Source organism: Thermobia domestica, chromosome 8, assembly GCF_964235325.1.
Source record: "Thermobia domestica chromosome 8, izTheDome1.hap1.1, whole genome shotgun sequence".
NCBI lineage: Eukaryota > Metazoa > Arthropoda > Insecta > Zygentoma > Lepismatidae > Thermobia > Thermobia domestica.
In genome coordinates this window covers 137136896-137164049 of record NC_137461.1, presented here as the reverse complement: position 1 = coordinate 137164049, position 27154 = coordinate 137136896, and the positions used below count along the sequence as shown (strand labels likewise).

The window sequence follows — 27154 nt, the reverse complement described above, 5'->3', positions numbered from 1 at the left end:
CCCCGCTGGCTCCCGGCCCGTATACTTGCAAGTCATCGCTAATTGAAGTGTCACCATTGATTTCAGCGACCGCGAAAACTATGGATTTGACACTAATATTGGTCATTTTGGATTAGTTTTATGTCTTAGTATCTCACCCCCTTCCGGTGACCCCCGGCCCGGAGGCGAATAGCGTGAATTTGGAAGTTAATGCGACTGGAGTTTCACCATTGATTTCAGCGACCGCGAAAATATGAATTCGGCACTAATAGCTCAAGTGGTAGAGCGTTGGCTTCGCATTTGGGAGGTCGTGGTTTCGAATCCCGCTGCCTATCATTCTGACTGAGGTTTTCCTGGGTTTCCCTCAGTCCTACCAGGCAAATGCCGGGATAGCACCTACTAAACTGCCCTGGCCGATACCTTCCCAAATCCTTTCCATTGTTAATGTTGTTGGATATCCAGTGTAAAATGGCCTCTGAGCTGTATCTGGTGATTGTTAAATAAATAAATAAATATTGATCATTTTCTACTACTTTTACATGTCCCGGTAAACGCCCCCTGAGACCCCCTGGTTCGAATTTCAACAGAAACGTTTAACTCTGGTCTGGAGCCTGGACCAAGGTATTCGTGACTAAAATTTGGTAACTCTAGGTCAATTTGTCTGGTTCCCAAGCCGGTTCCGGTAAACGCCCCCCTGAGACCCCACTATTTCAAAATTAAAAAAAAAAAACGCTTCGTCTTGACCAACGCCTGACCAAAATTTGGTAACTCCCGGTCCACTCGTCTGGTCCCCAGGCAGCACACAGACAGACAGACAGACAAACACACAAACAAACTCTTCATTTTATTTATATTAAAGGATAGTTTACAAGACAGTATTCAGTATGTACTTTTTATAATAATTGAGGTCATAACGAAAGGAAAATTGTTATATTTGAATAAACAGGAGAAGAACGTAAATATTGCAAAATCTTTTTCAATATTTTTTTTTATTATTTTGCTCGAAATTTCTTCATAGTTTGTTATTAAAATACTTGCCAACATATCCTCATTTTATTGTCCTAACAAACCAATATATGTTGATAGTAAAGTAGGTTAGATTGATCGAGCGCCTGGGACTTCAGAATTTCATGTCCATCCCCTCCCCCCCCCCGCCGTTACGAAATCCTGGCTAAACGAACCAATATATGTTCCAGTAAAATAGTTTAGAGTGATCGAACACCTTTTGTGATGACCACAGTATTTCATGTCACGGACCCCCCCCTTCACGAAATCCTGGCTACGTGCCTGGATTTATAGCGACTGTGCATAAGACAGTCAGACAGCAAAGGTCATGTATGATGAACGAGAGGACAAGGGATTCTTCACATGACAACAGTAATTCCCACAAATTATCTGAATACAATTTGGGCGAAACAAGGCTGCATTAAAGGATTTCTTTCTTGCAATACGTAATTCCGTGGAAGATAATAATTCTGTGCACAAAAGCAATGTAACTCGACTAAACACAAGCTATTGCGCTTGTTGCACAATGATACAAAGAAATATAGTTTTAAACATCCGATTTATTCTGTTTTGTACAAAGTAGGATAACTGTGAAATACTCAGAGATACCTTGTACAGTATTTGTACAATGCAGTATGTGTACACGAGACAACTGTGAAGAATAACAATTCACAGTCTGATATTATCCATGGTTAACCGCATTGAAAAGATAACATCGACGATGCAAATGTTTCCACCTGCGGTCAAACATGCCTGAAATTTAAGAGATGACTGCCACAGCAATATTAACTCGAGCAACAAGTTCTCCGGCTGTCGTGGCTGATGTTGCATGCGAAACGCGTTTCATACCCTCTCAACAGAGAAATCAAGGAGCGTGAGATAGGGTGAATGAGGTGGTAGGGTGAACGAGATCCTTCTCTCCCAATCCAGAGATCTGGGAATGTTTCATTTAGGTAGATCTGCATATTCCTGTGAAAATGTGCAGGTGCAATGTCATGCTGAGATCACATCTGCTCTCTTATGTTCAAGTTCAGATGTTCTAACAATTTTGGGAGAACATTATGTGAAAATAATACTCCCACACTAGTGGTCTGGTAATAAATATGGCCTTACCACAAAATTATCCACCATACCGCACATGGTTACTGCTAGTTTCATTACAGTCTCTGAATATTCAAACTATGTTGGCTTCAAATTCCACTCCTCATATGGTCCAATTTCCTCCGATTTCACGTTGGGGATATTGAAGAGACCCTATCTCTCGAAAGCGAATATGGATACGTGGAAAAACACAGGTAAAGTTAATCTCCTTTGATGGTCACGGTCACGATATAAAGGCCTCGCCTCTGGGCTATTACCCCTTGCCTATCCATAAATGAGGTGTACATATGCCAGCTCGTGAACTGGGTAATCTGCTACTTCGCAGGTACGTACCGTTTAACACAATCAATTTTATTTAAACACCAACGTGTACAGTTTTACACCACCGTAAATGCCTGGCCATAATCCTCTACCGCTGTACGTCACACTTCCTATCCTGTTATACAGCAATTCCACATGAAACACCAAAGCATCGGGCTATGCATATCACTCACATGTTGCGTAGATGCCTACCACAACACAGCCACGTAAATTGACGCCATTCCACGTCAAAACTGCAAGACAGCCTTCTGCGAACCACTCGCAATTTTCACATAAGGGACGATAGTTCCGTAGTGTGCGACCAAAGCATCATACCCTTAGTGAAAGCACTATGAGCTACGTACGTACTGCTATGTTTGAAAAAAAATGCCACATTCTCTTTCCCCGTGTAGGTATTCCCTCCAACTCCAAGTGCATTAGAACGACGAAAAAAGATTTTCCTCCATATTTTGGATGTGATTCCACCGAGCTTTCTTCTAGATAATTTCTCTAGCAGTGACAAAATCAAAATGTAAGTGGGCTACACTTGGACGCTATTTTGGCATAATCATAATAGCAATGTAGTTTTTCTTAGCTCAGAGGTAAGAGGCGGTTTGCCAACTCCAAGGGAGGGTGAAGCCACTCGAAAGTATCCCTGGAAGAAAAATCACCAAATGGATAAATCAATCAAGTATAGTGTTCCAGCGCATTTCTTTGTATCGATATGCAACGTGTACAACATCTCATGTTTCTTCCATTCTTTTTGCATCTATACACAGAAGTATCATTTCCACGGAATTACATATTATGAGAAGGAAACCCTTTAATGCACCTTACTTTTGCCAAATAGGTATTCACACAATATTTGGGAATCCTTGTTGTCATGTGGAGAATCCATTGTACACTCATTCAACACATATGAACTTTCAATTTTTTGATACTACAGTCCTATGCACAATCGTTCTAAACCAACTCTGGATCAAAGTTCTTTTTTCCATTTCCACACACTAGTAACTTCAACAGGAAGCCATTCATTTATCGTCCGTCACCGTTAGTCTAGAAGATATAACTGTGATACGTTAAAGACTTCGTTTCATTTAAATTCTTTCGCGAGTTTCTTCTGTACTGACGTGAGCCAAATAGATCAATCGCATGTATATCTCTCTTTCTTTCGCAGTCTAAGTGTTCTTCTGAATTGGGTGATGTACTACTATTTTTGATTGTTGAAATCTTGTACTTGATTGTTGTTCATTTCCCTCATTCAACATTTGATAAAATAAGTGAAGGAATACTCCAGTTTCTTTGGGAGTTACCCTTGCGCCGCTATTGCACTATATTCGATTGCACTAATGGAATCTACAACTAAAAATAATGGACATTAGCTTTTACATGACTTTGATCCGAAGTTTTGTTCTTTGGTTATGGCTGTTTTTACATTTTTCAGACAAATTTTCGGGTAATCAAGGCACCGAAAGGAGGCATTTTTACACCCAGGTTGGTCCGTACTTTTCGTTTTATCTCGGTGTTAGGAATCACCTTCCGATGTTTGTTACATTAATTAAGTTAAACCCTGTATACATATGGGCGCCATTTTATGTATAAAAACCACGAAACTTGTTTAGTAACGTAAATAGCTGAGCTGTGAAAACGCCTTTACTAGAGAAACACTTTCTAGTACATCTAATAATTTTTTGTCAAACATAATGAAGGTAAATATAAACCATAAATCAATATAGCTATATTTTAGAAGTACAATAGGCTGATTATTCGAACACTCCTCTAAAACAATCAAATTTGTAAATAAAGAGCTTTAATAAAAACTTGAATTGTTTATATTGCGCTATATCGATTGCGCTTAGCTACTGATTTTTTTTTCAATAAATGAATAGCAGGACGAAAAGCCGATATATTATTTTACCAAATAGACCTGCATGTTAATTGCTTTACTGGCTTTACATTATACATTTTTTAAGTGATTGTGTCCTTTACCTGTTCTCTGCCAATAGCAATTGTATGAATGCATAATACAAAGATGGTACAGAAGAATTTTTAAAATATTTATAATGTGATATTTTGCAGGCCGCTTTTTTTAATAAGGGCGCACGGGACCCTTTGCCACTTCTTTACCAACAGTCACTACTTGAATTTACTGTACAGAATTGATATACAGAAGTACAACTAAAATCATTATCTATAATGTGTTTCCCAGGGCGCACTGTACCCTTCACAGGTTCTTTATCAACAGTAACAGTATGAATTCATTTTACAGAGCTGTGCTGTACAGAAGAAGAAATAAAACCGCTTATTTTTTATGTGGTTTCGCAAGGGCGCCTTAAGTAAAGGGCGCACTGTACCCTTCAAGGGTTCTTCACCAACAGTAAGTGTGTATTCATTGGAGTCTACAGAGCTGTGCCATACAGAAGAATAAATAAAACCGTTTATCTTTGATGTGGTTTCGCAAGGGCGCCTTATGTAAAGAGTGCACTGTACTTATCACGTTTTTTTCTTTTTTTTTTTTTTTACCAATAACAACTGTAAGAATTTGTTATAAAATAACTTGCACCTTTATTTATATTATGATGTTTCGGAGGGCGCACCGGGACAAGTCCCGGTGTCCCGGTGGGCCAGCACGGGCCTGGATCCAGGACGGACTTCCAGGGGAGCAGTGGGTTGTAATACTGCTACTTAGAGCCACTTTTAAGAGCTCCAAACTCTGGGATGGGTTTTATTTATATATAAAATAAGAAAGTTTCCTCTTCTGGGGAGCGATCGATCCCCCTGGATCCGCCCCTGATTGAAAAACAGTTCGTATTATGATTCAATTTATTCTACTCAGCAGCATAAGCTTATAAAAAATGTATTCATTAAAATAAACTATTTTGCTATACATATTAGAAGGAATATTAATTATTTAAAAAAAAATGTTGCGTTCAATCTTGTTAAAGAAGACAATTCTGTACTGAGAAAGAAATTCTGATGAATATGTCTATTTGTGTTAACCGAAATATTCCTTTACCAGAAGAAGATTGGACATTAGTGGAATTAATCATTTAAAATTACCTAACAAACTTAACACTTATAGCCTACTAATCTGTGATCTGTGCTACTAAGACTTTTTCTAAGTCGGAGGTGTCCTATTTAACACTGATAATAGTGAAGAAGAAAGAAAATGTGGTTGAGACAAGAAGAATTAATACATGCATCTGATGAATTCAATCTCCGTAAGAGGTGAAAGAAGAAGTCTTATATGTTTCTGTGAGAGAAACCTTCGAGAAGCATAATTTATGTTTATAACTAATTTGTAAGTATTTACTTATCTGTGTAGGATACTTAAGAATGTATGGAAACAACTATTTACGATTTAGAACCTATATCTTAGTTCGCAAAGGAATAGTACTTATCAAAATAATAATAATAATAATAATAATAATAATAATAATAATAATAATAATAATAATAATAATAATAATAATAATAATAATAATAATAATAATAATAATAAAAAGTAAGTTCCGTTTCACAGTTTGAAACTATATTAATATTGAAACCGCAATTACTAACTGATGCCTATCAGTTCCGGTTGCAATAGGGGAATAAAATCCTAGGTGGAATGTATTCTTGGGGGCTAAGGGAACTGCTTATGGCTAATTATCTATTTCCACTTTATCTAATAAACATTCTACACGATTTGTAACCGAAAAAAAAATCGTAGATCTTGAGCAGTTTCGGTTTGAGCAGAAAGACAAAAGTAGACACAAAAATTGTTGTTACGACGGTAACTCTTTATTTTGGGCAAGGCAGTGATATTCAGTCAATAAATAGTATTGCCGAGCGAGCGTCAGCGAATGAAGGCGGGTTAGAGCCCCGCAAGGCACGTAGTTTTCTGTCTTTCGTTCTTGGGAACTGCAACTGTAACTGTGGGAACCGGTTCAGATGAATTGGTTATTGTCACTGCCTTGCCTAAAGACTTGCCCTTAGGACGCTGAATCTTCGTCAGAAAATCACGTTTCGATATCTTACCGTTCTTGCTCTATGGAAATGAGTACTGAAACTGGAAGTGCAAATAAATCCGCTTCAGGTTTCGGTAGAATGTTGCAGGTTTCGCTTGAATGTTTACTTGAGACGTAGAATCTGTTGCAAAAAATACGTGTACTATTACCAATTTAGTTCTATTGCGACAGTGTTGGGTAAGTTACTTGTAAAAATGTAACGCGTTACAAGTTACTTTACTTTCTCTTAAAATGTAACGTATTACTAACGCGTTACTTGCCTCAAAAAAAGTAACTGTTACTTTACTTCGAAAGTAACGCGTTACTAATGCGTTACTTTTAGATCCGAAACTTTGAATATATGAAAAAATCTTATTAATTCATTTTCCGTACGACTATTACTACCGCTATAATAATAATAATAATAATAATAATAATAATAATAATAATAATAATAATAATAATAATAATAATAATAATAATAATAATAATAATAATAATTATTATTATTATTATTATTATTATTATTATTATTATTATTATTATTATTATTCTAGCAACACTGTGTATAAACATGAATGATAGGCGGTTTATATCTGAATACTAAAAAAGTAGTTGATTGCCAACCTCGGTAGCCGTGAAGTCTAGGAATCAAGGACATTGTTCACGAGCTTCTGAATTTGGGTTGAGAGTCTAGGTTGAGAATTCGGGTTCGAGCCAAACAATTTAGGAGTTCATAGGGCACTGGCCAAATATCTTCAAAACTGCTCGGCCCGGGTTTAGAATTGTCAAGGACTCGAGCAGCTCGGCTCACAGCTCATTCACTATCGACCCAAACCGAGAAGTGAGCCGAGCCAACAACTCACCCAACCGAGTCGGCTAGAGCCCTTCGCTCAGTTGAGTCGAACCAAGCAGATGGGTCATCCCAACCAAGCCAGCTCGAGCCGATGCTTCACCCCAAGCGAGCCGGCTCGAGTCATCGGCTCAGTTAAGCCGAGCCGAGCTAAGCTTGTTTTAAAAAATCTCTTGTAGTCTCGCTATCGAGACGAGATGAGATGCGAGCAGTTTCCCCTCTCGTGAGCAACACTAAAAGTATTCCATATTACTGCTTAGCTTACATTTCTCATGGCTTTCGCTTTCCAGTGTAATCAGGTCATGATTTCAAAACGAGTTAAAACGAGCGAGCCATTTATAAAACTCGACTCGACTCGAAACTCAACGCCAAAAACAGTGAATGGGCTCGCAAATCGACTCGAGAATATTACTTTTGACTCGACTCGAAACTCGACTTGAATTCGAGTTGAGTTTTAGCTTGACTCGTGCCCGTCCCTATGCGTTAGAAAAAATTGCTTATTATTATTCTGCTAAACTAATTATATAATAATAGCAATGTTGTTATGTAAAATTAAAAATACAGAATATAGAGAAACATTACACTACAACTGACAAAATGAGAACACATGAACTGGGAGTGAATCAAAACTTGCCAATAACTCTAAAATCGATACATGCTTTTTAAAGCTAGTTATTCCAAACTCTATAATCAACGGGACTTTAGAATACGCAAACTGATCTAAAATAACTCTAATATTACATACCATCAACATTACATCAATAAAGTAGGCCTGCTCATCAGAACACAGTTTATTCATATTAACCCCTTACTGTATGTCGTTAATTATGGTACCCTAGTTGTTGATAAATATTTCCCGCCGGGGCACCACTTTACTTTCAAATTCTGTTCACCATCATTTTCAGCTTTTAAGAAAAAGTATTCTTTCAAATGTTCGAACGATAAAATATTTTTGTTCTCCATCTTTATAAAAACAACGTCAATCAAAGTAAAATAGACTACCATTGCACTCGTAGTTCACTTACTGAATGTATTGATTTGGAGCTGTCAAAATCTTCCAGGTGCTTGCAACCAGTACATGTGATTTTCCTGAGGCTGTCCTCATCTTCCAAAAACAGTAAGTGGCACTATATTTTGTTATATAAATAAACAAATCAAATTGTATCTATGAATGTATTTGCAAGCCTACCAACATAAAGTTCGTAAGGCGAAACGGGAAAAGCCGAACATTGTTCCATTCTGAGAAATTCACTTCATAGGAAAGAAACATTTGTTTCCGAAATATATATATATATATTGTAGTTACTCATCCGAAATGTAACGCGTTACTAGGAAACGTTACTTAAAAAGTAACGCGTTACGTTACTTCCCAAGACTGTATTGCGATAAACGTTGAACCTGAAAATAGTTAATTTGAACTATCAATTTGAATAAAGGGTTAGTGGAGAAGATGGAACTTAATCTTGGGAAATCAATATTGAAGGCGAAAGTATTAGTAAATTTCAACCACTTCTGTTTTCGGCAATGTTGCAGTTTATAAAGACATGTTCCCTTAAAAAACCCAAAATCGATTGCAAGAAACCACTAGTCGCTATTACCGTTTTTGTTCTATGGTGATAATTTGAAACCGAAAATTGTTAATTTCTAGCACTTCCTGTTTGAATGGAGAGTTAACGGAAGAGATGAACCTATTCTTGGGATGCTGAATCGTGTGCAAAAATCCACTTGTCGAAATATTGTACCATTTTTGCTCTATAGAAATAACTGTTGAAGCCAGAAGTACTACTAAATTTCAGCCACTTCTGGCTTGAGTAGAGTTTTGCGGATAGTGATGTACCGTATATCCTCAGGATGCTGAATCAATTGTAGATAATCGCTTCTCGCAATATATTATTGTTTTAGTTCTATAGCTATAAACGTTGAAACTGAAAATGGTTAGTTAGACCCAGTTTGAATAGAGGATTAACGTATGAGATGGAACCATTTCTTGGAACGCTCAGACGATTAAAAAAAAAAAAAATACTTCTCGATATCTCTTGCCATTTATGCTCTGATACTAGTTAAGGAATGGACAGATAGACGGACGGACGGACGGATATAACCGTTCTATAAAATGATTTACGCTTACGATACAAACATATGGTCTACACATTACACATCAACTATATTACTCGTCTAAGAATAAATACTGAGTATCAAAATATGATTAGGGATGGGCACGACTCGAGCTTAAACTCGACTCAACTCGAATTTCACTTGAGTTTCGGGTCGAGTCAAAGGTAATTTTCTCGAGTTGAGTTCCAAGCCGAGTCACTGTTTTTGAGGTCAAGTTTCGAGTCGAGTCGAGTTTGATAAATGGCTCGCTCGTTCAGTTCGTTTTTACTCCCTTTGAAATCATGGCCTGATTAAACTGAAAGCGAAAGCCATGAGAAATGTAAGCCGTAATGTGGAATACTTTATGTGTCATGTTGCTCACGACAGGGGATACAACTCACATCTCGTCTCGTCTCGATAACGAGACGACAATAGATTTTTATAACGATACAGCTTCAAACGTTGAGTACCAATATAAGTATATACTGTAGTTCTTACCATCAAGACTGAGACCTGCACGGCCGAATTTTTTAGCCCAAGCAGAAGTCCAACCCGGGTAGTGATGTCAACCGGCTCAGTTCGGTGCAACTGGGAAAACAGCTGGAGCCGGCCCGATTAAGACGAGCCATCGACTCGGCTCAACTGAGCCGATTCCTCGAACCGGTTCGGTTGGGGTAAGCCATCAACTCGATTCGGTTCGGCTCAGGTGAGCCATCAGCTCGAGCCAGCTCGGTTGGGTGAGCTATTGGCTCGGCTCACTTCTCAGTTCGGTAGTGAATGAGCTGTGAGCCGGGCCGCTCGAGCTGTTGACAACCCTAAACCCGGCCGAGCAGTTTTGAACATGTTTGGCCAGCGCCCGATAACTTTTAACAAGTTATGGCTCGAGCTCGAATACTTGCTTCTCCGGAACTTAAACCCAGAATCTCGTGAACGATGTCCTTGCCTCCTGAAGACGACCAGGATCTGCCCTCAATTAGTTTTTAGTACCCAGATACAAATCGCCTATCTTCCATGGATATACGCGATTTAATAATAATAATAATAATAATAATAATAATAATAATAATAATAATAATAATAATAATAATAATAATAATAATAATAATAATAATAATAATAAAGTAGAAGTATCATTGAGAATATATTATCTATGTAGGATACTTGAAGAGAGTACTTGAAACTATACACAGGATTTAGCTCGATTTTGCACGTTTTGGCTCGAGTCGACTCGAAACCCGACCCTAATTCGAGTCGAGTTGGAGGAAATTTTTCGAGCCGAGTTGTCGAGTCGAGCCCAAAGATGTATGTTTCGAGTCGAGTCGAGTTTCAAAGAAAACTCGCTCGTACTAATTTCTAAGTATGATACTACACAACTTCTTTTCACCCCACTACTCATTAAGAATAAACGAATTCATCTTTAACAAAGTAAGACAATCATCACTTTGCTTGTTTTGTTATACTAGTCGTATCATATTATTCAGATTAACCCTCCCTATTCTTATTTGATTGCAAATATAAATTCATTAAACACCTTTATATTATACTAGCTGAACCTGCGCTCTCTACACAGCGCATCATTCACATATGAGCATGAATCTCCTTGTCATTCCTCACAACATCTGTACATGTCCCTTTACTGACACAAGTGAAAAACGTCTTGATAAAAATCGAAAAGTGCCGTAAAGGCGAGAGTTTTACGATTATTTGCAAGATTTGAGCCTGCTTCCGGTCGGAGTTTCTAATTCATGTATGATCATTGTTTCCTTTCTTCTTGCATGCAGTAAGGAATAAGCAATTGTATTACACACACAATTAATTATAATGTCAGTGATATAAGGTGTTCATTGGACAAAACAATCCAAACAATAAAGATTCATCTTAGACTGGAGAAATAGTCATCCTTCATTTTTCATAAGCTCCTTCGTGGCTAAGCGATTAGCGTACGCGCCTTTGGCGTGGGAAGCCTGGGTTCGATTCCCGGCGGGAGCTCATGTGGTTCTGAAAACAGGCACAAGGCCAAACAGGAAGACACTCAGTTTCATTTTAAAATCATCTGAAAGATTTTTTCACTTTCATCTTTCTGTGTTTAGATAAATTTTGCAAACGGGTAAATATGTGGACGTTTAGAATTAGGTACAAAAAATATGAAACATTTTTTTGTGATGTGGTATAATTACAATGTTCTAAAAAAAAGATATTTCTTGGATAAAAGTCTGTAGTTCTATAGTAATTCACCATGTTAAATTCAAATCTGAAATCAGAATTTCGTTATCAGGGTTACTTTCCCAGTAATATAGGATGTTACATAAGTACATGACGTATGTTCTAAAAAAAAAAAAAAAAAACTCAGAATGAAACAGTAATTAAGACGTTACTGGTTTAGCCTGTAGTATGTTTTGTAGTGGGTGTGTTTCTTGTCTCCACTGATACATCATCAGTAGCTTTCTGACATGCAGGGTCATGTTTCTTTCACTTCCCATTCATGAAGATCTGAATTTTAATTGAAAAGAAGTAACAGTCAGTTTAAATCTCATAATCAAATTGAATTCATTGGAAGAACATCGTGTTCAAACGGTACCATTCACATTTCCCTATCATGCCCTGAAATGGGAAGTTAGAGGGGGAAATAAGGCTTTTGGTGCAAAAATCCCTTTTTCTACTTTGAGACCCTCTGGAACATCCTGTGTTAACAAACAGATATCAAAATAAACTTAAAAAAATACTAAGTGATGTACGAAACGTGTGTTCAAAATTTCAAGCTTCAATCTTGAATAATAAGTTCGAGAGAAAAAATTTACCAATGAGCTAAGAACATCCCTACAGTGGCGTAGATGACTCCAAAAGATTCAAATGTAATATAAAAATTTTCTGAGACATCCTAGGGTCATGTTTTGTACCTCATTCTCTTCAGAATAGAACATTCTTTCAAACGATACCATTCATATGTCTCCATCATGTATCTGAGCCGGGAAAAATCGCAATGTTAAAAATATCCCTTTTTTATTAGCACCTCTGGACCCCTCCCCCCTGCGTTAACACACAGATCTCAAAATCAGCTGAAAAATATTGTCATAGTGAATGTGTCTACAAAAATTTAAGCTTCTATTTAGAAAAGTAAGGTAAATAATATTAACCTATGTGCTAATAATATCCCCCACAATACCCCAAATTCCCGCATAAAATGGAAAATTTTCTAAAACATCCCTATTTACCTTAGGATCATGGTTCGTACCTCAATCTCCTCAGAATTGAAAATACTTTCTAACGGTACCATTCATATGTCTTCATCATGTATCTGAGGCAGAAAAATCGCGAAAAAGAGATTTATTAAAATATCCTTTTGTATCTTTTTGCCCCTTAGAATACCGCTTGTGGCAACGCAGATATCTGAAACATATCTGCAAAATACTAAGGAGTACACTGAATGTATGTGCAAAATTTTAATATGCACATATGCCCACAGTACCATAAATTCCCGTTTAAAACAGGATCTCAGGTAAAAATTTCCTGAGACATCCTTATTTATACTAGGATCATGGTTCGTACCTCATTCTACCTCACTCGTACCTTCACAATAGAACAACCTTTGAAACGATACCATTCGCATGTCTCCGTCGAGTATCTGAGCGGGAAAATAGACAAAAAGGGAATTATTATTATTATTATTATTATTATAATTATAATTATTACATTTTTGCACCTCTGGACTTCCCCTGTGTTAATGCAGAGATCTGAAAAAATACGAAGGGATGCACTGAATGTGTGTGCAAATTTTCAATCTTAATAGGTGCAATCTTAATAGTAAGCCCTCCCAAAAATAATAAAAATAGGCCTAACAAAGAATTCTTTTGTTTTAAGTTATGACGCCATCACACCCTATGTCTTGATCCAGAAAGGCGTGAAACCATATGTAGCGTGTTGTACAATGCTTCCACGCTTGAAAAGAAAAAAAGAAAGAGAGAAAGGGAAGGAAAAAGCTTTATTAGTATTTTTTAAATCGAATAATGAAGACACTACCCCAACGTGTAAACTTATATGATATAGGCTATATAAGGGTTAATGCTGTGCTACTAGTAGATATCCCCTCCTTCATAAGCGTGGGAAAATTTTGGCGATATCATTTCCTGGAATTGGGAGGCAAGTTTCGACAAGCCTTTAGTTGCTATGGTCATAGCCTTTTACGGCTACCAGAGAAGTGCGTGGGAAAATTTTGGTTTATCTGAACGTGTATGAGAACAGTTTGTTGTTATGTTGCTAGTCTTGGATGGCTTTATCGTCTTGGGTGGTTATACTCTTGGAGGGATCATAGTCCTATCAGTTATCATGATCGAAGCTTCATGATTGATTGATTGATTTTTGCTTTTCGTTATGTATTGAATAACTAGATGCTCTTGGCCTTCATAGTCTTGGATGCTCATACTGTTGGCCGGATCAGAGTCCTATCAGTTATCATGATCGAAGCTTCCCAATGGTTTGATTGATTGATTTTTCGTTATGAATTTGAACCCCCAAACCCCTCCACTTCCTCCTGCGAAGAACGTAAGGGAACGTTGTTACTATGCTCATACTCTTGGACGGCGAAGCTTCCGAATTGATTGATTGATTGATTTTTGCTTTTCGCTATGTATTGAATAGCTAAATGCTCTTGGACGGATGAGAGTTCTATTAGTTATCACGATCGAAGCTTCCGAATTGATTGATTGATTTTTGTCTTTTCATTATGAATTTGAATCTCCCAAACCCCTCCACACTACTCCCTCCTGCGAAGAACGTAAGCGAACGTTGTTACTATGCTCATACTCTTGGCCGGCTATCACGTTCGAAGCTTCCCAATTGATTGAATATCAAGTTCGAAGTTTCCCAATTGATTGATTGATTTTCGTCTTTTCGCTATGTATTGAATAGCGAAGAGCATACTTAATGTCTTAAAATATTCAATGCTTTCTCATCGAGAATCGAACCTGTACACTAAACGCAAGATCGGTGCTTCGCGATTTAGAGTTGAATTAATTCTTGCATGAAAAAAAAAGAATTTCATGTATTGGTTTTAGCGTAGCATATGATATGTACATTGTTCGAAGCTCTTCATTTCGAAGCTCTATAACACTTTCAAGTGTTCAATGCCCCCTTTCTCTCTCTTTTTATCATCGAGAATCGAACCCGGACCAAAGTGGTATTAAAACATAAATAACAACCATAAAAATTAATTTAAAAAATACAGCATCATATTATTATTATTATTATTTTGGGGAGTGAAAGTGAAGCAGACAACTAAACTTGATTGTAGCTTCGCTAACTTATGAAATAAAGACTTTACACAAAATTCTACTTTGGTAGGGAGCTGGGATCGAATTTGGTACTTCATGATTTTAAAGTTGAACTAGTCCTTGCATGAAAAAAAAAGAATTTCACTTCGTTTTCACGACAGATAGGATCGAATGACTTTCATGTCTTAAAATGTGTAATGTTTTCTCAACGAGGATCGAACCAGCAGGACACGGGAATCAAACGCAAGACCTGAGAATCAAACGCAAGACCTGTACTTCACGACCATTGAGTTGAATTAATCCTTGCATGAAAAAAAAAAAGAATTTCACGTATATAGCACATCGTTTCACGACAGAAAGGAACGAAATAGAAATATTTAATGCTCTTTCACTAAGAATCGAACCAGAACCCTAATATATGCTTTTAGTTTGATCGAACGCACTGCTTGATGTGATTCTAGCAGTTCGGAAACTTTCCTTCTTCTGTTTCACAAAATCACAAATTTCATCATAATATGGATGCTGTGCAATCATTTTTTCTCCAATTCTAAACCTGCATATGAAAATAATCCTTTTCTGTCTCCATATTTGAATCTTTCTCTCAATGTCGTCCACTAAGGACTCAAATGTCTTGGGATCAATCGACTCTTGGAGCACTGTACCATTGATCCACTAGGGCCCCCAACCTGCGATGAGAGAGAGAGAGGTCAAATCATAGTTTGAAAAGAGAATCAAAGAGAAAAGTCTTAGGGCTTCATGCTCAACTCGGGGACCTATGCACAAAAGATGAACGCTCTTGTTTACCACAAATTTCACTTGTTGTTAGCTAGGATCGAAATAGGGATCCCAATGCACCAGAAATATTCGTTCGAGTCAAATCATAGTTTTACGTTTGTTATGTCTGAAATTTTTATGTCTGTTAACCTAGTAATTTTGTCTACCAGAAAGTTCACTTGTTTGGGCTGGATTACAACCTGGATACACCATACATCAAAGATGAGCACTGTACCATTGATCCACTAGGGCCCCCAACCTGCGATGAGAGAGAGAGAGAGGTCAAATCATAGTTTGACAAGAGAGTCAAAGAGAAAAGTCTTAGATACAATGTTGTCTAACACCCAAAGTGAGTTTTACGTTCCACGATTATGACTGTTAAACTAATGATTTTGAAAGACGGAACTTTATGATGTGAATGATGTAATAATAATCATAGCTTGTGTGTCTTAAAATTTTGATAATATGTCTACTTGTTTCTCCGTTTGTCTATGTATCTGTAGTACGTGGAGTCCAGATGAAGCGAAGATATGTGTGTTTTAGCAAATGAAAATAGTATAATCTGTGTGGGTGGGACAAGTGAAAAGTGAGTTTTACGTCCTACGGTTACGTCTACTAGGCTAATGAAGGAGAGGTGATAATGAAAAAATGAATGAAATGATGTAATGAAGAAAGTGGAAGGAAACTGGTGAACTCCGAAGGGAAATCGACGCATACGATGTTTGTCCACCACAAAGTTCATAGGGTACGAACTGAGATCGAACGAGGGACCCCCCAAGCACTTAAGGTGAACGTTCTATCATTGAGTCACCGTTCCCCCATGGAACGAAAAAAATGAAATGAAATCTTTGAGTTTAACGTCCTACGATTATGCCTGTTAGGCTAAGTGTACTATGCTAATGGAAAACGAACGAGGGACCCCCAAGCACTTAAGGTGAACGCTCTACCACTGAACCACCCTGTCCTCTGGAACGAAAAAAATGAAATGAAATCGTAAAATGAAATGATAAGGACGGTTTTCCGGGGGCAGTCAATAGCATCTTTTCGTTAAGTTGTAAAGGAAGCAGGGAATTTGTGGTCGCTAAAATTAATGACAAGTATATAGAAAAAAAAAGACGTGATTTGAACACGGGACCTCATGCACCAGAGGTAAACACTCTACCACAGAGACACTGAAGTTAATTTCATAATTTTCTAATGTTAATAAGAGTGAAATCTAACGTTAAAAACACATACATAAGTCAACGAACTGAGAGAGTTTCTGTATCTGCACTATCTACTTGCAAAGAGCAGAAAAATAAGATAACAGAACATGTTTTGCATTTCAATGTTGTTCTCCAGCTATCGCGTCAACATTATCTTAGGTCATGGTTTCAGACAACACGAAGCGAAGATATGTATGTGTGTGTTTTAGGTAATATTAAAACAGTGTTTGAGATCTAAAACTTGACAAAACTAGTGTTGCTTATACATCTCGGATGTCGTTACTCATGTACACACGATGTTGATTGATTTTTGAGTTTAACGTTCCGTTCAGCAGCGAGACTATATGCACCACAAAGTTCACATGGCAAGAGTTAGGATCGAACCAGGAACCCCAATCACAGAAGGTGAACGCTTTACCACTGATCCACAGCACTCCACGATTTCAACATGGGGCACAAATCTTCAAGTTAAAACAATTGTCTATTCTCAAATAAGAGAACATTTCTCCATTTCTTTAAGTTGATCTAGGAAGTTGAACTTTGTACAGTTTTCTCCATATTATAGTCTAAGCTGTGTGTGATATTACTTTAAAAGGACGAAAGTAGTTAAAATATTCCCTATTATTAACATCAATTTATTCTAAAATGCTCAGAATCCCGTCATAGAATTCGTATACTAGCAAGGTACACAGGCGTGCATCAAGAATTTTTTTTTGTTGGGAGAGATCCAAGCTTTGGGCGACGAGGCTCAAACACTACAAACCTCTGTGTAGTATTGAACGCGTATTATTCTGCACTCGAAAAGACAATAAGTACTATCTAAGTGTATATCTTTCTGTCTGTCTATCTGTATGATGAGCATAATCGTGGTACGTTAAACTGAAATATTTTCTTACGTTTCGAACGTAAGAAATATGTGAAAGTTTGTGTGTGTGTGGTTCAGTGATAAAGCAACGACGTATTCTTTCAGATGAATACTTAGAATAGTAGAGCATTGTTCCGCAACCCCCGTGCATGCGGTCCCTAGTTCGATCTCCGATCAAGTAAGCTTATAATATTTTATTACTAATTGCCGCCCACTGTGGTCGACTTCCGAACATAGTGTCCGTGAGTTTTCATGGTCTACTTATATATTTTTATTTTACTAAGTATTCATTCATTCATTCATTTGTCTTAATCATTCGTCTTCCTGAACATAATGAGCATAATCGTAGTACGTTAAACTGAAATATCTTCTTACGTTTCGAACGTAAGAAATATGTGAAAGTTTGTGTGTGGTTCAGTGATAAAGCAATGACTTATTCTTTCAGATGAATACTTAGTATAGTAAAGCATTGTTCCGTAACCCAGTGCATGCGGTCCCTAGTTCGATCTCCGATCAAGTAAGCTTATAATTTTTTATTACTAATTATCGTGCACTGTGGCAAAGTGCATGCAGTCCCCTAGTTTCATCTCCGAACATCGTGTCCGTGAGGTTTCATGATCTACTCATACATTCTCATTCTACTAAGTATTCATTCATTCATTTGTCTTAATCATCCATCTCCCTGAGCAAAATGGGCATAGTCGTGGTACGTTAAACTGAATTGAACGTACCTCTAACTTGAGTTTTCGTATTTGCTACGAAATAAGAACATCATATTGTGTTAAGTAATAGTTTTCGTAATCATTTAGACATCAGACCCTTCGTAAGAGAGAGAAAGAGAGAGAGAGAGAGAGAGAGAGAGATGAAATATTTTTAGTTTAACGTTCCGCCTAACAGAATTTCTTCGTTTTTCCACTCTTCAGTGAAAATCAGCATTGCCATTTTCTTTTAGCATAACATGTTTTTTTTGAAGGTACATTAGTGACAATACTACGCGTCTCGGATGTTTGTGTTTCATTTCGAATTTGAAAAAATGTACTTGTCGATTTGCGACTTATGTCTTTTCGTACCGAAAAGTTTCTCCATTCGTTGGCAAATAAATCTAAAAGTAATAATTTTTTCTTCACGAACTATGAGAATTGTCTGAAACAAAGAGAGATGTGTTTATGCCCTTATTTATTATTATTATACTGAACACCTAACATTATCATCAGCATCATCATCATCATCAGCCTTGAAGAAACATGAATCTAACAAATTCCGAATTCGTTATCTTTCTTTTTTAGAGTAATTAACTGAAGGTGTGATGATTGCCAAATCTGAGGCACGCATACCAAGAAGCTTCAGCATTTGAAAAACGAAGTACTGATTGTAAATCCTTTACCACTGAACAACCATACTCCTCAAACCTAAAATGTAATAGGTTTGTACATCATGTAAAGACCCTCGGAGAAATAAAGATACGTCCCCATAAATATACCCTTTCTCGGTAAAAGGACATATGATTAAGACGAAAAAATATTAGTTGATAGAATGACAATGTGAATAAACGTTATATCACTGAGACATCATGCATCCTGAAATCCAATGAATTTATGAGTAGAAGAACAATACACGTACTAGAAAGAAAAGATACATGTTCTTCTAACATGACATAATTGCTTTAGAAAAATAACAAAGTAGAAGTAAATAGGAGAACTAATGCTCACAGTTTTTTTGTTTACCACAATTACCTATTAACATGAACTCGGATTGAGACAGGAACCACAAGCACCAGAAGTATTCACTGTACCCATGCCCTTATCCACAGGGATGACGAGCGGAGCGACGATTATCATGGTAGGCTTGCAAATGAACTAAAATATGATTGAATTGGGTCTTTCCTAACTTCTACTGCATATCTCCCTACATTTGGGGGCTGACTGTTGCCAATCTATCAATGGGACTCAACCATTGATCCATCATGGCCATTAAAAAATTAAATTGTGATTACTCATCACTCTTTTACAAAAAGTTACGAATACCGTCAGCGAACTTTCCATTGTGATAATACCAAGGAGGAGGCTAATGAGGTAATGCTTAAAATTACTAATATTTGGCGAACATGTGAGTCATGATTAGCAACCAAAAATTGACATGTCCATGCTCCCTTTTAGAAAATTTTGTTCCAACTGGACCTGATTCAAAACGTTAGTGGTTACATTAGATAGTATTTGCAAAGATGTGATGTGCACAAGAGTAACATGTAATCGTTTCTTAGAAAATTAATTACTTTTCAAAACGAAAGTCTAACATTAAAAATGAATCGAATGACTTCATTAAAAGATTGAAATCTATTGTACACATTCACCATCATCATCTTTAAACATCGTAAGTTTACTTAAAAAAAAAAAGAATGAACTACATACGTGTGAAGATAAATATTAAACCAAGACATTCATCAACAAAACTGAGAAGTGTTAACGTGATGTTCTGACGTAATGCTGAACAGCAAAAGATAGCATATATCTAAAGAAAGAAACACTGACCTATCCTATATACAGAAGGAGTAGCAATGTAATATTCTGCGAAATAATACATGATGCATTTTTATATAACTCTGCACATGTCGACATCAGATTCGCAATTTGAATTACTAACGAAAAAAGGTTGCATCACGTAATGGCCAATAAGTTTTGATCTATATTTGTTGGAGATACAGTAGATCATTATTACGTATAGTCATATAATCTACCTGTACACACGAAAAAGAAAGTATTCTTCAGTTGACAAATTTTCTTTTTCGCATTAATTCGTGAACAAATGAATTAATCTGTTTTCACGTTATCTTTGGAATAGTTATAATTTGATAACTTGTCAAGTCAGTACTGTAATAGGAAAAGAAATTTTCTCAACTGGCTGTATGGGCGCTAAATGATTATCCGCGAAGATGTATTGCTTTTTTAAGACAAGTAAGAAAAGGTAATTCAGATGACGAATTACAATAGTCTTGTGTTACGTTTTTTGAACAAATCTGAGAAAGTGGGTAGATCTAGCAATGTAGTATTCTGTGATATAATACATCATGCATTTTTACATAGCTCTGCACATGTTGATATTAGGCCCACAATTTGAATTACACTATTAAAGATGTACCTAGACTTATATTCTGTTAATCGAATCTGTAACTGTAACTGACCACTTACACTTCGAAAAATTGCACAAATCTGAAATTTTCAGATGAACCTTTAATGCGAAAAAAAAAGTTGCATCACGTAATGGTCAACAAGCTTTGATAAGTGATGACACTACGGATAAAAAAAATATCTATATCCTCCTAACTCTAGCAATTCCCCCAAAGTCACTGCTAACAGGGGTAATATAAATAAAAAATCATCGTTGATAATGGGCTTGCGTGTAGTTATAATTTGATAACTTGTCAAGTCAGTACTGTAATAGGAAAAGAAATTTTCTCAACTGGCTGTATGGGCGCTAAATGATTATCCGCGAAGATGTATTGCTTTTTTAAGACAAGTAAGAAAAGGTAATTCAGATGACGAATTACAATAGTCTTGTGTTACGTTTTTTGAACAAATCTGAGAAAGTGGGTAGATCTAGCAATGTAGTATTCTGTGATATAATACATCATGCATTTTTACATAGCTCTGCACATGTTGATATTAGGCCCACAATTTGAATTACACTATTAAAGATGTACCTAGACTTATATTCTGTTAATCGAATCTGTAACTGTAACTGACCACTTACACTTCGAAAAATTGCACAAATCTGAAATTTTCAGATGAACCTTTAATGCGAAAAAAAAAGTTGCATCACGTAATGGTCAACAAGCTTTGATAAGTGATGACACTACGGATAAAAAAAATATCTATATCCTCCTAACTCTAGCAATTCCCCCAAAGTCACTGCTAACAGGGGTAATATAAATAAAAAATCATCGTTGATAATGGGCTTGCGTGTACAAATTTCTAATTTCGATATCGTTTTTTCTAAAATATATTGGATCTTGGATCAAGTTATCACAAACTTTTTTGAACGTACCTATGTTTTTGTATCATCTCGAATTTGAAAATGTACTTATTGAATTGAGACTTGCCTCTTTTTGTATCGAGAAGTTTCTCTCATTTTGTTGGCATTACTCGTTACCCTAGTAATAGTATTTTGAGGTTTCAGCTTTAGATCTTCATAATAAATCTTTCAATCCACCCCTTCATTTGTACATTTTGTTTCTACTTTTATATCTCTGTAGTTATTAGATAAAACATAAAATGTGAACGTGATTTAAAAACAAAGATAGAGTAGGAATGTTGAAAGAAGCATTTAAATAAGAAATAACCCATCTTGTGAATCTTTGAATAAGAAGTTAGAAACATAAACGTTACTCACACACACACGATGTTTGTACATCACAAAGTTTACTTCATGGGAACTGTGATTAAAATCGAACCTGTACACATCATTTGAGGTACAATTCATGTTCATTTCTGTTCTTTGTTTACTGTAATGAAAAGGTATGTTCTGGGTCAGATCACCAACATTCCTTAATATTCCGAATTTTCTGTAAATTTTGTCTAATGTGGACATCTTCCTCATCACAAAAACTTGGGCGAACTAGTATTGCTCATAAGTCTCGGATGTGTGTGAATTATTAATGCTCATAAATCTCGGATGTTTTTGTATTGTCTTGAGTTTGAAAATACATCGTGTTCGTGCAATTGCTATATCAATTTAAAGCTTTTATATATACCACATGTGACATTAAAACAGTGTCTAAGGACTAAAACTTGAGTGAACTAGTATTGACTATGAGTCTCGGATGTTTCTGTTTCATTTCGAATTTGAAAAAATGTACTTGTCGATTTGCGACTTATCTCTTTTTTCGTACCGAAAAGTTTCTCGAATCGTGTCATATTTTGTCAGACAGTGAAGATAGGAACAAAGGAACCACTGATGGATTATTTTACAAAGAGGAATTACAACCTGTGACGTTATCAAAGATCTAGATATTCTATGCTTGGTCGTCCTTCTACCTTTCTCTCTATCAACATGGATTTAATAAAAAAAAAGTCGTGAGAAACACTAAAAGTATTTCACATTATTGCTTATATTTCTCATGGCTTTCCTTTTCCAGTTTAATAAGACTACGATTCCAAAACGACTTAAAATGAGCTGAAGAAGCGAGCCATTTATGAAACTCAACTCGACTCGAAACTCGACCTGAAAACAGTAACTCGACTCGAAACTCAACTCGAGAAAATTACATTTGACTCGACTCACGCCTATCCCTAAGATTTACGCATGTAACCTACGATTTTACGTACGCTACATAGTTTTTTCTTTGTGGCATCAAGTCTGTATATAATTGATTCATATTGAGCCTCAAAGTCTTTCAAAATCCTCAACTTCAGTCCATATAATGGAAATTTAATCCATTTTGAGAAATGATGGATAATGTTGCGTGTTGTGTGTCATCTTCTTTTTTGTCCATTGACTTATAGAGGATTTATTTTTCTTTCTTCTTTGAAATGAACTGAAATGTTAATAATTTATTCTACTAATATCTTCTTAAAATATTCCTTACTTAATAAAAACTAAATTTTGGTAGATCTACATCAGTTGTCTGAAAAGCATTGTCCTTTGAAGTTCAAAATTTGAGAATACACTTGTGATTTGAAAATAACGCAATGAAACTTCAAATACATATGATCTGCCATTTTTCCGGTAACAGAATTAACCTGTAACTGTAGAACAAGTATTTCAAACTTGTGAGCTGCATGTGGCCCTTGAATCATTTCTTTGTGACCCTCGGTTCACCTTCAGAAAACAAGAAAGAAGTATTCGTATATATATATAATGGCCCAAAAGTAGATATACACCCCCGTACTGATCAGCTCATGGAATTTTCATTTACTTATTGCAACCCATACATACAATATATTGACTTAGTTTCTTCATTATTTGCTCTTAATTCCTTTTCACTTATGCCTAAACTCGGAATAGACCGAAACATATAAATTCATTATCTTAATAAATTAAAATGTCATACTTGATCAATGCAGGTATGTATATCTACTTTGGGTCACTTTGTGATACGTTCAAAGATAGTTCACATAGACAATGTTCATATGGCTTAAACCAGCGACAAATTGCTGTTTTCTTGGAAGATTTGCATAAATATTCTAGGTTTCCCTATCGCAAAGAAGTGTGCTCGGTATCCTGTGCTCCATGGGTCTGAAAAGTTCCTAGAACTTGAGAGATGGAATTAGCAATTTTCTTCAAATCAAAGAACAAAGCACAAACTTACTGACAGATTCTTTATGGTTACAATATGTTTCTTTCATGGCAGATGATATTACGAAATATTTGTCACATTTTAATTTGAAACTTTAAGGAAAAACATAATTACTGCAAACATTACGTAAATAAAACGTTAGAACACAAGTTGCAGCTCTGGGAGAAACTGTTACAAAACGAAGGCTTCATACATTTACCAATTTGTGTTAAGTATGAAACAAGTACAATACATTTGCTTTGTACAGGTTGCATACCAAGAAGCTTCAGTATTGGAAAAATGAATTCAAAGAAAGATTCCGCGATATCAAAGATTAACTCTCCCTGTATTCTGCTTCTTTCTGAACTGACAATAAGGAATGAGCAACTCTCAGTCCTTTCGCGTGGGAGGTGCAAGTTCGATTCCCGTCGGGAGCTCATGTGGTTTGGATTCCACGTTAATCAGTAGGGTCACGTCTCATATAGCCTCACTGTCAAACGGGACGTTAAACTCAAAATCAACTGATATATGCCACATGTAACATTAAAACATTGTCTGAGGGCTAAAACTTGAGTGAACTAGTATTGTCTATGAGACTCGGATGTTTCTGTTTCATTTCGAATTTGAAAAAAATGTACTTGTCGATTTATATCAAACGAATCTACTCCCCAAATTAATAATAATAATAATAATAATAATAATAATAATAATAATAATAATAATAATAATAATAATAATAATATTCAAACGGTGAATTTGGTACATAACTTTTCACAAATTAAGATTTCCTGCTCTAAGTGATTCTACCTAAGGAACGTCTAAGATGATTTTTCGTTTCTTTTACTTTTATTAAAATGTAAAACTTCCAAACAAATGTACAAGATTAAATCTAAACCTAATAGCTCTTTTTTTAATTATAAAACTTGAGTGAACTAGTATTGTCTATGAGACTCGGATGTTTCTGTTTCATTTCGAATTTGAAAAAAATGTACTTGTCGATTTATATCAAACGAATCTACTCCCCAAATTAATAATAATAATAATAATAATAATAATAATAATAATAATAATAATAATAATAATAATAATAATATTAATATTCAAACGGTGAATTTGGTACATAACTTTTCACAAATTAAGATTTCCTGCTCTAAGTGATTCTACCTAAGGAACGTCTAAGATGATTTTTCGTTTCTTTTACTTTTATTAAAATGTAAAACTTCCAAACAAATGTACAAGATTAAATCTAAACCTAATAGCTCTTTTTTAATTATAAAACTTGAGTGAACTAGTATTGTCTATGAGACTCGGATGTTTCTGTTTCATTTCGAATTTGAAAAAAATGTACTTGTCGATTTATATCAAACGAATCTACTCCCCAAATTAATAATAATAATAATAATAATAATAATAATATTAATAATAATAATAATAATAATAATAATATTAATATTCAAACGGTGAATTTGGTACATAACTTTTCACAAATTAAGATTTCCTGCTCTAAGTGATTCTACCTAAGGAACGTCTAAGATGATTTTTCGTTTCTTTTACTTTTATTAAAATGTAAAACTTCCAAACAAATGTACAAGATTAAATCTAAACCTAATAGCTCTTTTTTTAATTAGTTTTTTATTGGTGAATGAATTCAAATACGATTTTTAATACAACGTAAAATATTAGTGAACTAATGAATGATACATAATCGGAAATGTATAAAATATATCACTTTCACTAAAATCACTACACTGAAAAACATATTTTTTCTTTTCATAATAATGAATTCAAATACGTTTTTTGCGTACAACGTAAAATGTTACTCACTAATGAATGATACATTTTTTCAGAAATGTATAAAATATATCACTTTAATAAAATCACTAGACTGAAACATATGTTTTCTTTCTTTGCGTGTTTCATTTCACTATTCGTATAGTAAACTTGATAATGTATATAATTTTCAGATAGTTAGATATCCTCTTGTCACTCAATTTACGTCATAAAAATATATATCACTTTTCACTAAAATCACTACACTGAAAAATATTTTTTCTTCTTTTTTATCAACACATATCCATCTCATCGATGTCATCCACAGGTTGAGTATCAGTTTCCCCCCACCATGATTGTGTTTGAATTGTGTCAAATAATTCATCCCTGATTGCTTCTATAATTTTTTGTTTACATAATACTTTCATTTCCAATTTTAATCTTTCATCATCAATGTTTATATCACCGTCCTTCTTCAAAGCCGGAGATACATTCGGAAAACTATTGTTCATTTCACTAATAATATTTTGTTCATTTACACACGTATGAATTGCCTGAAGTCCAGTACATGCAAGACATTGCGATTCTACATGATTGCGAATAGTCACTGTACACAAATGAAAATATTCACGTACCACCTCAATGCAAAGTTTACTTTTTTTTACAGCATGCTCAATACATGGTAATATTTCCAAAAAATGAAACCACTCGCTTGAATTTAAGTATACACTGTTTCGAGGAGCATGAAGTGTACCTTTTTTCTCTATTATAACTATTTTCTCACCCATCAAGTTTCGCAACAGCAGTTCATTATCTCGTCCAAGAGAATTTATAGATGTACTTTCAACTTGCGAATTTAAATAATCCGAAACAAATGGGATCAAATGTACAAGTTTTCCCCACTCCGACAAATTTAACTCGACTCCAAAAATAATTCCTTTACCAATACGGATCACTGGCTCAAATGTATCATTATCCAAACCAATACAAATTAATTTTGTTTTCATTGAACTAAGTCCATATTGGACACTTAACAGCAAACACTCTTTCTTAGTCACCATCGTCGTTGATGCCATCTTTAACTAATGAATAATATGTTCACTCTCGAAGACGTATTCTATATGTATGACCATTAAATCACCTTGTCCTCATTATCTTAAGAATTCGCAGGATACCTTTCTTATCTCTCGATGGAAATAATAATAATAAAGGACTCTCCTGCGTGAGACACAAAACTTAATACATTCACACAGGATTGAAAATTTTCAAGCTCATCGATTTTCCTTAACATTGTGTGAGAACATGATGTCTTAAGAAATCCCACGAACAAAGATCATTTCTTTGATCACATAGGAAGTAAATCGTAAACGAAATAAGCTGAATTGCATAAATAATGAAATTTGCAACTAAGTAAGTTAACGAATAGTGTAATGAGAGAATTTACTTATCATGGGTGCAAAAGATTTATTACACTAATTTTACAACTAAACAAGGGCTAATGCTATATCCATACATATCAATTATTTATTAACTTGAGAAAGGCCTACGACTCTAATATGTGGGAAACAAAATTTGAAATACCGAAAAAAGTTATTTAAACTAATTAACATACATTTAAATGAATCTAAAAGTAATAAATTTTTCTTCACGAACTTTGAGATTGGTCTGAAACAGAGAGAGA

The 27154-nt window shown here is 35.5% G+C and overlaps 1 protein-coding gene across 1 annotated transcript in view; it reads left to right on the top strand.

The window, feature by feature from the left end:
- Positions 1-5489: 5489 nt before the first annotated feature.
- The window catches only part of LOC145693235 (cilia- and flagella-associated protein 74-like), a 124905-nt gene continuing 103240 nt past the window's right edge, over positions 5490-27154 (top strand). Inside the window, exon 1 of the mRNA XM_081769040.1 lies at positions 5490-5686. The gene's annotated coding sequence lies outside the window, so the exon portion shown is untranslated. The remainder of the gene's footprint in view (positions 5687-27154) is intronic.